Source organism: Danio rerio, chromosome 3 (assembly GCF_049306965.1).
Source record: "Danio rerio strain Tuebingen ecotype United States chromosome 3, GRCz12tu, whole genome shotgun sequence".
In the NCBI taxonomy this organism is placed as follows: domain Eukaryota; kingdom Metazoa; phylum Chordata; class Actinopteri; order Cypriniformes; family Danionidae; genus Danio; species Danio rerio.
The window spans coordinates 45,994,336-46,007,500 of NC_133178.1; the positions used below are offsets into that span (position 1 = coordinate 45,994,336).

Sequence of the window (13,165 nt, forward strand, 5' to 3'; positions counted from 1 at the left end):
ATATTTTAACAGCTTTGTTAAATTTTTTTTAATTTTCATTACATTTGAATGGATGCTTTAAAAATAAAATAAAACAAGCAAAAACTATTCCTTCAAAAAAGATTACAAAATAAACAAAAATAGAAAAAAAATGTGGAAAAAAAATATATATTAAATATATTATCTATACACTCACCGGTCACTTTATTAGGTACACCTTACTAGTACTGGGTTGGACCCCCTTTTTCCTTTAGAACTTCCTTAATCCTTCGTGGCATAGATTCAACAAGCTACTGGAAATATTTCTCTGAGATTTTGGTCCATATTGACATAACAGCATCACGCAGTTCCATTATGCAATTCTCCTGTTCCACCACATCTTAGGTGCTCTATTGGATAGAGATCTGGTGACTGTGGAGGCCATTTGAGTACAATGAACTCATTGTCATGTTCAAGAAACCAGTCTGAGATGATTCACGCTTAATGACATGGCACGTTATCCTGCTAGAAGTAAACGTCAGAAGATGGGTACACTGTGGTCATAGGCGAAGGGTGAACAAACTTCAGGGTAAGGCTAATATAAACGCGCTGCCCTTTAATTCATTTAAAAATATTTGCAACTGACCAAGAAGAGGTTTTAACAAAAGCACCACCTATCAACAAAGGTCTATTATTTTCAGCACGCACATTAAATTATTTTACTAAGCTACTGATCTACACTACCAGTCAAAAGTTTGGGGTCGGTTTATTATTTTTTTATTATTAATTTTATAGAAAAAAATATATATATATTTAAATTATTCTGTTCATCAAGGCGGCATTTATTAAATCCTAAAAATTTGTTAAATACTTGTTTATAAATATTTATTTATTACTTACTGTATGCAGTTTTAAATTAAATTATTACACCTTCTTGCTTTTATTACTATTACTATTAATAATGATAATAATAATAATAATAATAACAACAACAATAATTAATATTAGAGTGATTTTTGAAGGATTGTGTGACTCTGACGACCAAAGTAATAAAGCTGAAAATTCATCATTAAAATCACTGTAATGATTGATTAAATTAAATAATAAATAACTTTTAAACAGTTATTTTATAGTGCAATAATATTTCACAATTTTTTAATTTGTACTGTATTTTAAATTAAATAAATGCAGCTTTGGTGATCAGCAAAAGCTTATTTAAAAACATTTAAAAATTATACTGACCCAAACTTTTTCCCGGTAGTGTATATAATAATAATATCAATTATATTATATTTTATTATATTATATTATATTATATTATATTATATTATATTATATTATATTATATTATATTATATTATATTATATTATATTATATTATATTACAGATTAATGGTAGCATTTGGCTCACAAACAAAAATTTGTTTTGTCATGGCAGTCAATATATATATTAACCACTGCCCTACCTTATGCAGCAAAATCCTCCTTTTAGACCTGGCATTAAGTGTTGATGTTGTCTTTGTTGTTAAATTGCAAAAAATGTGTCAAGAATCCGAAATCATTCTCTTTTTCATGAGGCTAATCGAAAACTAAACTTGTAATTCAGCAATAAATATTTGACCTTTAAAATGTAAAACTCCAAACGATTGCCTAAACAAGATTACTACACTAGAGGCTAGACAACACTACAATGAAACTACCAATTTCATTTAATGCTGAAAACTAGTCAAACCAGTGTAATATATTACTATACCTCCCTCGTAATACTCATTTATAATTTTATTACTTTTGTCCTTGACCAGCCAATCAGAATAGTCCGCTGACCAGCAGTTTTGGTTTGGTTTTCAGAGCAGCTGCGATCTCCAGTAATAAATAGCGCTCATCAGTGCAACGTGCGGGGCCGGAGAGTTCCATTTTTGTGCGGAGGGGGACTTTAAATTTGATTGACAAACTTGCAATAGCTAGAGTGTTCTGTTAATCATCAACATTAAATTACATTCATATTACACCTCAACACCCGTTACATGTTTTCAATGCAGTTTTTTCTTTGCTGCTATCTCCATGGTCTCTGGCTAGGGGAGGGTAAGCCTTCTCCAGCCTTACATACGCTCTGCCTATGACTGTGGTCATAAAGGGATGTACATGAAACAGAAACAGAAACAGTACTCAGGTAAGCTGTGACATTGACACATTGCTCAATTGGTACTAATGGGCTCAAAATATGCCAAGAAAATATCCCCCTCACCATTACACCACCAGCTTGAACCGTTGATACAAAGCAGGATAGATCTATGCTTTCATGTTGTTTATGCCAAATTTAGACCCTACCATGATAACTTTAAAGCAGAAATCAGGGCTTATCAGACCAGTCAATGTTTTTCCAATCTACTATTGTCCTATTTCGGTGAGCCTGTGTGTATATTTTCTTTTTAGCTTAGTCTCTTAAGTAGTGCTCGCCACAGCGTAATGAACCACTGATATTTATAAATATCCTATTAATTTTAAAATAACACTATTGTGGAACTATTAATATAGAAATAATTCATAATAATTCATAAACTTTTTCAACTGCTACTTTAAATTTTATCTTGGATTTAAAATAAAATGAGTATAATGTATCAAAAAATCTCATTTTATTTAGTTTAACTTAACTTATTTAAATAAATACACAATTAATAAAATAATTGTTAAATATATAAAAACAGAAAAACAAATAACAAAACAAAATAATAAAAGTCAATAAAATGTCATCCCAATAAAACTGTCAAAAAAAGTCAAGATTAAGGCATAAGTGCTTTCTGTATTTCTGCTAAATTTCAAATAGTCCTGATGAGATGAAATGCTGCCGGTTATCGAGTTTCACAAGTACCAACTCGCAAACCCTGAAAGAGGGTTTTGGACATGTTTACTGGCTCTCTCTTTAGCACTTCAGCGCATGCATGATAAGGTGTGATAAGAATGCTTTCAAGATTAGGCAGTCATAATAAACACCAATAATTAATAAAGAATTCCAAGCATGTCCGCTAGCTCATTTTCATTTCCCACATTCAGCCTACTAACGTTCCTGCATGTGAAACCACACCGTGACTTTGAGAGAGTGTTTTTTTTTTCAGAGGCTGATGTGATTTCGCTTTGCTTTTAAGAGAGAGTCGGAGCTGCTGAGTCTGATGGGATTAGCGCAGTGAGAGATGGATGCCCTGGGCCTGTGCTGCCACCGTTTAGTGGACTCGGAGCCTAAGGAAAACCCTCCCAGACCCTCGAGGTGCCTCAGCATTCTGGGAGCTGGGGGTGGGGGTCGCGTTTGGTCTGGGGCGGCGGTTTCCCATAGTTTTAGGGCATTTTTTTGGGTAATGGATATTGGCCTGATTTAGCCCAGCATGCATTATTTGGCATTTTCTCTCCCCTTGCTTTGTTTTTCCTCCTCTGCCTTTCTGTGTTTTCTCCAGGCTATTATTAGAGCAGACAGGCTGGTGGGAGGAAGAATCTGACTTAGACGTTTCTTGTCATCTTTTCACTTATTGATTCTCTTCTGCTTGCCATGCATGTGTTGGCACACACATGTTAGCGCGCGAGGTGCAACAGACATAAACACGGAAGCTATTTCCCAGTTCCTATACGTTGTCTTGCATGATGATGGTGGGAGTGAAGACTTGATGTCTGCTAGAGAGCATGTTTTACACACAACCTTGTTAAATATAGAGATTCGCCTATTAATCTTTCATCTTGACTTGTCTGCGTTGGTGTCCAGGGAGAGAACCTTAAATACACAATGCACCAGAATGCCCTCTTCCTTCTAGCTCGCTGTCTCTTGCTTTTCCATCACTTGCACGAGCATCATAAATGAGCACATCTAGAAAAGCTAAGCAAAGCCCCTCTGACATGTGAGCCCCTCAACACATGTGCCATTGACTTACACTGTAAAAAAACTCTGTAAAAAATGGTCAAAAGTCTGGCAGCAGGCCTTCCATAGATATTCTGTTAAATTACAAAAAATAACCATTTCAAAGAAAAAAAAACAAGCTAAAACTGTAAAAATACAGAACCAACTTTACTTTTATATAGATTAATAAATTGATTTTAAAGATTTTTACTGTACACTGTCAACCTTTATTGTAGATTATGCAGTAAATGACTGTAAAATAGCCAGTGTTTTGCTGTAATGAAAGGAAACAGTATTTTACTGTAAAAGAAGTAGACTTTGTATGAAACTGTGTAGTGCAAATAATAAATTACAGTAATTTACTTTATGTACACATTACAGGTAGTAACTGTAACAATAAATGGCAAATTACTTTTCAACCATTACTGTCCCATCTACTCTGATGCTTTATGTTGCTATTTATAGAGACGTGCATTTTAAAAGCAAAAAACAATGATTTAAGCATTACCACACACTAGCACAGGCTGTCTGTCTTATTCTAAACACAGATGTTAGAAAGTTTTCAGAAAATGCTGGCCCTGTAAGGAAGCCAGGTGTTTGATTCGTTTACTGCTGAGTGTGAACTCTTCTCTGTCTATCAATTCAGAGGCAGAGTCTGATATGTTTTAGGCTTTAAATAAGAGTCTACAATGAGTAAGTGAAATGTGTTCAAATGTTTTTGAGGGTTTCTAAAATAAGGCTGTTTTAAGTTATATTGATGTTATCTTGAACTGTGTACTTGAAAGCTATATTGTTGGCTAGTTAGCCTCTCCTTATATAACTTCTCACATTACTTTTGTTGAAGTATATTTATTAATTAGATATTGCATATTGCCATAATGTACATATGCTAACAGTTTCATGTATCTTTCTGGCAATTAAGCAGTTTTATGCCCATAAAAACCATTAAATTCCATCACCTTAGGAAGGTAACGCGCACAAAAATCATCACAGGGAATCACAAAAAAATATATTACACATGGCCATCCGCACACAAAAGCTCCACTGTCAGGTCCCAAGTTGTGAGTTTTTTGCTAACTATTTTTCAGAGCTGTGTTTCCACTTATGAATTTATATTAGAGACAATAGGAAAGTTTGTTGCCATGAGAGTTTTTTGAGTAATTAATAATTACAACAATAAAATATTGCATCCTTTGGTTTTTCGGTGTTGACGACTTTATTTTTGTTTGTTTTTTTGTTTGACACAGTATGTGCCTGTGTTTGACATGTTTCTATCTATATCTAGAGTATGTGTGTGGTCTTTTGATATGCTTATTTTTTATAATTAATTGAAACTTTAAAAAACTTTAAAAAATAAATTAATTATTTTGTGTTTTTTGCTGTTCAGTTTTTTATGGCTGGTCAGCATTGAGGAAAGAGTAACACATTTCACTGCAGCACTTTCTCTCTCTGTGTGTGTGTGTGTGTGTGTGTGTGTGTGTGTGTGTGTGTGTGTGTGTGTGTGTGTGTGTGTGTTTGTGTGTGTGTGTGTGTGGTGTGTGTGTGTGTGTGTGTGTGTGTGTGTGTGTGTGTGTGTGTGTGTGTGTTTGTATGTGCGCGTGCGTGTGTGCGTGCGTGCGTGTGTGTTTGTGTGTGTGTGTGTGTGTGTGTGTGTGTTGTTTCTTTAATGTTTTTAACCTTGTATTTTAGGAGTCAAGTAATGCCACAGTAGAGCTTATTCAAAGGTAAGTATTATATATGAATGGCATACATTTAAAGGCAAAATTATTCAGTCTTCTTTAAAATTTTAATTCTTTTTTAAATATATTCCAAGTGATGTTTAACAAAGCAAAAAAAATTGTACAAGTATTTCTTGTAACTGTTTACCTTTCCTAATGAACCTAGTTAAGCCTCTACTTGATTTACTTGATTAACGTGATTATAATTATTATTACTGTAATTATAAAGGTTATGAATGTAATTATACAAAGTAATGTGATTATAATTATTATTACTGTAAATATATAGATTAATTAATGTGATTTTAAAGATTATTACTGTAATTATACAAATAAAATAATGTGATTATACAGATTAATTCATGTAATTATGCATGAAATCTTTAAATATTGCATAAAATTCGAAAACAGAATAAAAAGCTTTTAAAGAATGATTTGGCTTAAAGGGCGCCTAGGTTACCTCTTTTTCAGATTTAATATGAGTCTTTTGTGTCTCCAGAATGTGTCTGTAAAGTTTCAGCTCAAAACACCCATCAGCTTTTTTATTATACCTTGCATAAGTTTCTCTTTCATACATTTTTGCTTCAGGTGGGGGTTTTGTTGTACTGCACCTTTAAGGCTAGTCATCTCTGCCCACCGTTTCCACATGCCTTTCTGCATGCCCTAATCTCCTCCCTCGGCTGCGTCAGACAACAGACAGGCTTCAAGGAAGCAGATCTCAAGTAGCATTTGTGAAAAATACTACAGTAAGAACTTTACCAATGAGAAGTAGGAATGTCCCGATACAACATTTTAACTTCCGATACGATACCAATGTACTTTAGTACGAATTGATACCGAAACAAATGCGCGATATCAGCACAAATATTGAATACTTTACTTTTATCTATTTCGTTGAATAGAATGTATGAACAGCTAGATCAAACTGAGAACAAAAGTCTGCAACAGTAAATATGGAAAAAAAAAAAACCAATTTATTAACTATTGGTTGCATAAATGTGAACCTTTTACATAAGAATATATACAAATAATTAAAGAATAAATATTAAGACCCTGAAAAATATATTAACTGAATTAACAAAAATATATATTTTTAAAGTGCAAAATACTAATTAAAGGTCACATCAGTTATCAGCAAATAGTAAAAACAGCTGAGAGCAAGAACATTAAAAAAATATTTTTAATTGACCAACTCCTAAAGGTTGAGTGTCCAAAGTTTCAATTTCACACACAGCTTTTTGATGAATTCCAGTTTCGAGCTGAAAAATATCTTTCACACTGGGCAGCAGAAGTAAGGAGTTATTGTTATAAGTTATTGTTAAGTTAATAAAAATGTGCAGTATGGTTAGTACAAACATGATCAGATCTATTTAATCTGTGTTTGTGTCATAAGAAGATTATGGCTGTACCAATGCTCCCAAACAAAACATTATTCATTTTATAATAATATATTGCACACAGGGCTTGACATTAACTTTTTTGATCACAAGCCACTGTGGCTAGTAGTTTTCCAACGTAACAAGGACCTCGCCATTTTCACTAGCCACAATTTTATTGCTGGGAAAATATATATTTATACACATAAACATGACATTGACATGCTAAAATGACTTGATTTAGAGTTTGCATTATCTCTACATGCCTCCTCATTCATTTCACTTTTTGTGTGTCATGTACAAGCTTGCTTAACAATCATGAGCAAATGGGTCAGGGTTTCATATATTACAATTAGTTTTTATTTCATATAATTTTCAGAGCCCAAAAATGAAGGATTTACTTAATTTATCTCTGACCACACCATACACAAAGAGTTTTTTTGTTTTGCCACAAAATTTAAATGTGTCAAAACAAGCAAAATATAGCTATATACCATACATTTTATTTAACAAACATATGCAGTCATATGACCTGGCTAAATTTAACTAAAACCTTAAGGTCCCAGATCACCAGTTAACTAAACATAAATGGGGGGTTAATCTCCCATTAAAGCAATGTATTGTAAAAAATAATCATTAAACCATATTAACACAAAAGAAAGCAGGTAAAAACATACTGTGTGATAATGAAAGAATGATCACACACGTATGGTTAATGATAGACCCATAAGTGATCTGTTCAAAGAACGGTTAAAGCGAAAGCAACTGCCACTGCTTGTAATAAGTCAACTCTGGATGTCTTGAAAGCAGCAAGACTGTGGGTGCATGCTCATCCCTTTTTGTAAAATCTATTTGAAAGATAACCGATCGTATCAGTTGTGTTTTTAGACACAGTTGCTTGACACAGTCATAAAATTTTCCTTCTGGCCTAAAGTAACACCATTCTTTCTTTTAAAATGTAATGGCCCTCAGCAAAAGAATGATTTCTTATTCTTATTTAACAGACAATTAAAACAACAAAAATGTTTAGCTTTTAAAACCTTTTACATGACAGCTATAGAAAACGAGAGCAGAATCCGGGACATGTTAGGCAATTTAGGATTCATGACTGAATGCATTTTTAAGTCCTAAATAGATGACATATCCAGGAAAAAAGGATGTATTGTCACCTTAAATAATGAGCTGGATCAGTCTATTTACTAAAAGGATTTTCTTTTTTGCGTGTCCTCGCGCTCTTCTCAAAGCTACTACTTAAGTCAGATGTCCAGCGTGTCTCTGTGGGTCTGCAGCAGCAGAGCATCCGAGTCTGTGGAGTTTCTCACTCGCACAGAACCGCTGAGGTAAAGTGTTATGTGTGGGAAGCGCTGGTGTTGAATTGGGTATCACACTGGATCAACCACGATATGCCATAACCGAATTGCAACCAGGGCCGCTGCTGGCCAAAAGGGTGCCCTATGCGAATTTTTACTGTGGTGCCCCCACAGAGGAACAAAAACACACAAACATATGTATTTAAACAGGTATTTATTTATTTCTATACATAAATATACTTTTAAGCACTCAAAATTATACTTCAAACATTCACATATTTACATTACAAAATAATAGTTTACATTAAAATAAACACTGACCAGTCTTCTGCAGAAACATTAATAATTTCAAACATTTACAAAAGGTAAGAAATAAAAACTTCTCTGTTCCTGCAGAGATGGACGGTCCTCAGTACTGCAGCCTCTGTCTGTACCTCTGCAGCTGCTGGTGCCTCTGGAGCAGTGCTGGTCATTCCACCTCATCTTCTTTTGTGACAAATTTCAGCATTGACCTCCATGTACAAAACAGAAGAAACTAGTCATTTAAAGAAAAACTCATGACATACTATTAAAACAATGGGCAAGTAAAGCACTCTTCATAATGTGTATTAATGTGTATACTACAACCAAAATGTGAATTTAACTTGCACTATAATCTATGGTGACAAAGATTGGCCCCTGCTGGCAGTATAAATCAAAGACATTTGTGGTTTTTAAGAATTAAAAAGTGTATTTTTAAACAAAAACTTTGTTAACATTCAGAAGACAATCATCATAAATGAATTCATGCTATAAAAATGATTTGGCCTGAGGCTTCCAGTAATTTGACTAATTTTATATTACTGATCTTTCAAAAAGGCCGCAATGGGTAGTGCTGTCGCCTCGCAGCAAAAGGGTCGCTGGTTCGAACCTTGGCTCAGTTGGTGTTTCTGTGTGGAGTTTGCATTTTCCCCCTGCGCTCGCGTGGGTTTCCTCCGAGTGCTCAGTCCAAAGACATGCGGTACAGGTGAATTGGGTAGGCTAAATTGTCCGTAGTGTATGAGTGTGTGTGTGTGTGTGTGTGGATGGTTCCCAGAGATGGGTTGTGGCTGGAAGGGCATCTGCTGCGTAAAAACGTGCTGGATAAGTTCATTCTGCTGTAGCGACCCCGGATTAATAAAGGGACTAAGCCGACAAGAAAATGCATCAGTACTCTGTGTATAGGGAGCGATGGTACTGATTGTAAAGTAGACGTTTTAAATGAGGCACGCACAATGTGCGCTTCGTCGCCAATCGGTGCTTGCGTTGATTAGCAGCATATACAAAACAATGTAAAGGTTGCTTGATGTGAAGTAAATAAACCAGAGATGTGCCGTTGATGATAGCGTCAGCGTGTGCTACCGGCACAGTGGATTTGTATCGTAATACACCATAACTTAGTGTGAAGAGCACTAAAAGGGACTTTCAAAATCTCAAAGGGACTTTGCTAGCAAGCAGTGTTGTGATCACGTGGGCTTTGCAAGCTGGCTCTTTATGCTGCTGGATAGAATAGCTGTAGCGGAGTTTAGAGCGCATCGGACTGCTTATATCTGACATTTTTAACGCAGTCCGATATTGTTTTTTTGGACTAATATCGGACCTATTTCCGATATCAATATCGGATTGGGACATCCCTAATTTGAAGCACTGGTTGTGTTGAGTTGCAACGATGAGTCACACACAATGTTGTTACAAAGTTCACACACACACACACACAGGTACACACACACACATACACAGCGCAGACACACAGACAGGGCGCGAGTTTAGCTTTGTAATCTATATATATACATATATATATATATATATATATATATATATATATATATATATATATATATATATATATATATATATATTGTTTTTTTTTTACAAATAACACATTTACTCATCAACAATGAGTATATATTTGTATATGTATATATATATATATATTGTATATACATATACAAAGCGAGTTTAGCTTTGTAATATATATATATGTATATATATATTTTTTTTATTATTATTATTATTATTATTTTTTACAAATAACACATTTACTCATCAACAACAAAAACATGGTTAGTGTCATGTGAGGACGCCTGCACAACAAAGTTGAGGGTTAAATAGCAGTTTATTAAGACAATCATTTCGCAATGAAAGGTTGAAACAGGAACAAACTGGTGGATACGGATCATTCCAAGAGTAAAGGCAGCAAACAAAGTAACAAAGCAAATGGTCAAACACGGCAGGGGAAAACAATGCTCACTAAACAGTTTAACAAGACTCAGCAGATGTGTATATGAGTTTATGGTCCTTGAAATCAGTCCATAATGAGCTTCTGGCTGTGTGTTTAATCAGTGAGAGTCAGGAACTGTTGTGTGCGAGTCGCATACTGGTAGTTGTAGTTGGTTACAGTAGCGTAGTGTAGCAATTGTTACAGTTAGCATGGCAACATTGTTAGCCACTGATTATTTTATAAGAATAACCTATTTTTCCATAAACAGTTTTTAGAGTTGGAATAACAGCTATTTAGAGCCATTTATACAATATGCATTATACATTACAAAAAACTAAACATTAAAACAAGGGTGTCAAACTCTGTGAAGTTTAAGTCCAACCCATTTACTACTCATATATAAATAAGAGTAGTAAAATAAACATTTTATAGTTTATAGTGCATGCATTATATGCAGCCTACAAACAATAGGCTATTATTTGACATTATTAACCTCACATTTATCTTCATATGATTACTATCTTCAATAGTACTAAAAACAATTTGACAGAACTTTTGTTTATCTGTAATTATTAGCGTACAATTATGTGTCACTGTCTGAAAATACTCGAAATTTCCTTTAAAAAACAGAAAAATAACGTAATACCAAAACACAAGCAATAACTGTAAATTTAATGTTAGAATTTTTTATTACAGAACACATCTCACGGTATAGTGAAAAAAAAAGAAAATTCAGTAAATAAAAAAATACAGACAATTACCTGTAAAGTAGCATTTATTTTTTTACAGAGTACTTTAACCTTAATAGAATTCTGGGTTCCTCGAAAATATTTGGGACAAAAAAAAAATTCTGCACACAAACCATCTATTTTCTATTTATTAAATGTATGGGCCATATTTCTTAAATGTCAGATGGCTCCCTGCCTGCCTGCTGGTATCTGATTTATCGTCAGTCCCGAACTGCCTCATCTTTCTCCTGCCTGCATTTGGTCTTTGGGATTCTTTTCTTTTTGCCTTCCCGCCCTACTGTAATGGGAGACTCACAATCAATAGCGCATTAGTCTGGCCGGAAACTCCGCTAGAATTAAATATGAATGACTGAGATTGCGGCTCTACCTGCCACTGAGAGCAGGATGAGGCCTTGGGAGGGGGAGGGGAGATGGTAAATATCCCACTTACGAGGCCAAGCATCAAGCCGGGGTGTGTTACATGCTGCTGAGGTTTTTTATCCCATAGGATCATGTTTCAGGTCTTAATGCTCACTGAGTGTCGCTTTTTAAAATGCATAGACTGTATGCGATCTGTGGTTAGCAGTCATTTAAAGGTATAGCTCCCCCAAAACGGACAGTTTGGTAACCATTTATTCATCCTTCACTTGTTCAAAACATGTTTTTCTTTCTTCTGTTGAATACAAATGGAGAATATTAGGAAGATAGCTAGAAACCTCTAACCATTGACTTTCATAGTATTTGTTTTTTCTACTGTGGAAGTCTATGGTTTCAGCTTTCTTCTAAATATTTTCTATGCTGTTCAACAGAATGAAGGCACTCATAAATGTTCTTGATAATGCACTTTTTAGAGTAAATAGTGGGCACATATTAACATTAATTTTTGCTGCTAATTTACTCACACTAAAGTCATTCAGTACTTTTATTTGTTTCAGTAGGATGTAAAAAATTAATTTGTCGTTGTTGTTGGTGATTTCACTTAATTTCAGATTTCACTTAAAAAGTTTAGTTTTGGACGTTGCTTAATTTTAAACTACAAATGTTACATAAAATATTGGATTTCACTGTTTACTTTATTTAATAAAGAAAAACAACTAGCAATTTTTAGTAAAGTTAGCAATAATTTGAGGTTTAGTCAATTGAACCCAATATTTTAGGATCATCAGATTACCACGTGACGCTGTACCACAGCGTGCAATTTGAGGAGTCCATTTTGGAAAATCAGCTCGGGAGAAGACTGTTCATCTTTTGGTAAGTTATTGCAAATGTTAGATGATATTCCTTATGCCTGCTTATAAATAACGCATGTCTAAATGTTTAGATGGCAATTTACAGTATAACGAATGGACGCTTTTAATAAATGACCATGCTTGACTCAACACAACGTGTTAACCCTGATCCACACAGGAGTGATTGAAGCCAGGTCTGTCAGCTGATCTATTATATATCTGCTCCTGTTTGTATCTGTTAAGGTGCTTTTTACTGAGCTTTAAACCATTATCATTGTGGCCAAACACTGTTGAGCATGTGAACATGGTGGGAAATGCTGGTATACTCTCATTGTAAAAATTTCAGTACCGCCTGACTTTTGAAAACTTTAAAGTTTTATTGTATTGTTTTGTTTGTTTGTTTTTGTGTTGTTTTTTCGATTAAATTAATAATCAAAGTATATTTATAAGTAAATATAAGTAAAATTTGGTAATTTTCTTTTTTTTAAGATCAAAAAAGAATTCAAAGAATTGACAGCTGCTGATGTGGAGTCTACCTTTATTGAACATTTGGACAATTACACAGAACAGCTTTTCCATTTATTTCACAAAAAGGGAGGAAGTGCAGGATGCAAAATCTGTGATGTGATGAAATTGCTGGAGCAGGTATTGTTTACTGAAAATTCTGCTTGCCTATTTTAGCATTTAAATTTTAGATGTTTATTGTCTCTACCATGTAATGCGTTTT

General features: G+C 34.2%; 1 long non-coding RNA gene across 9 annotated transcripts in view; it reads left to right on the forward strand.

Moving 5' to 3' along the window:
* Positions 1-13,165, forward strand: part of LOC103910324 (uncharacterized) — a 42,268-nt gene that overhangs the window by 28,020 nt on the left and 1,083 nt on the right. Inside the window, exons 1-6 of one of the 9 annotated variants that reach the window (XR_012401194.1) lie at positions 3,102-3,220; positions 5,528-5,562; positions 8,639-8,822; positions 12,367-12,460; positions 12,545-12,632; positions 12,928-13,083. This is a non-coding gene — a long non-coding RNA (uncharacterized lncRNA). Of the gene's footprint in view, positions 1-3,071; positions 3,221-5,527; positions 5,563-8,638; positions 8,823-12,366; positions 12,461-12,530; positions 12,633-12,927; positions 13,084-13,165 lie in introns of those variants that run through there. The other 8 variants (XR_012401195.1, XR_012401196.1, XR_012401193.1 and 5 more) reach the window with 8 other exon arrangements.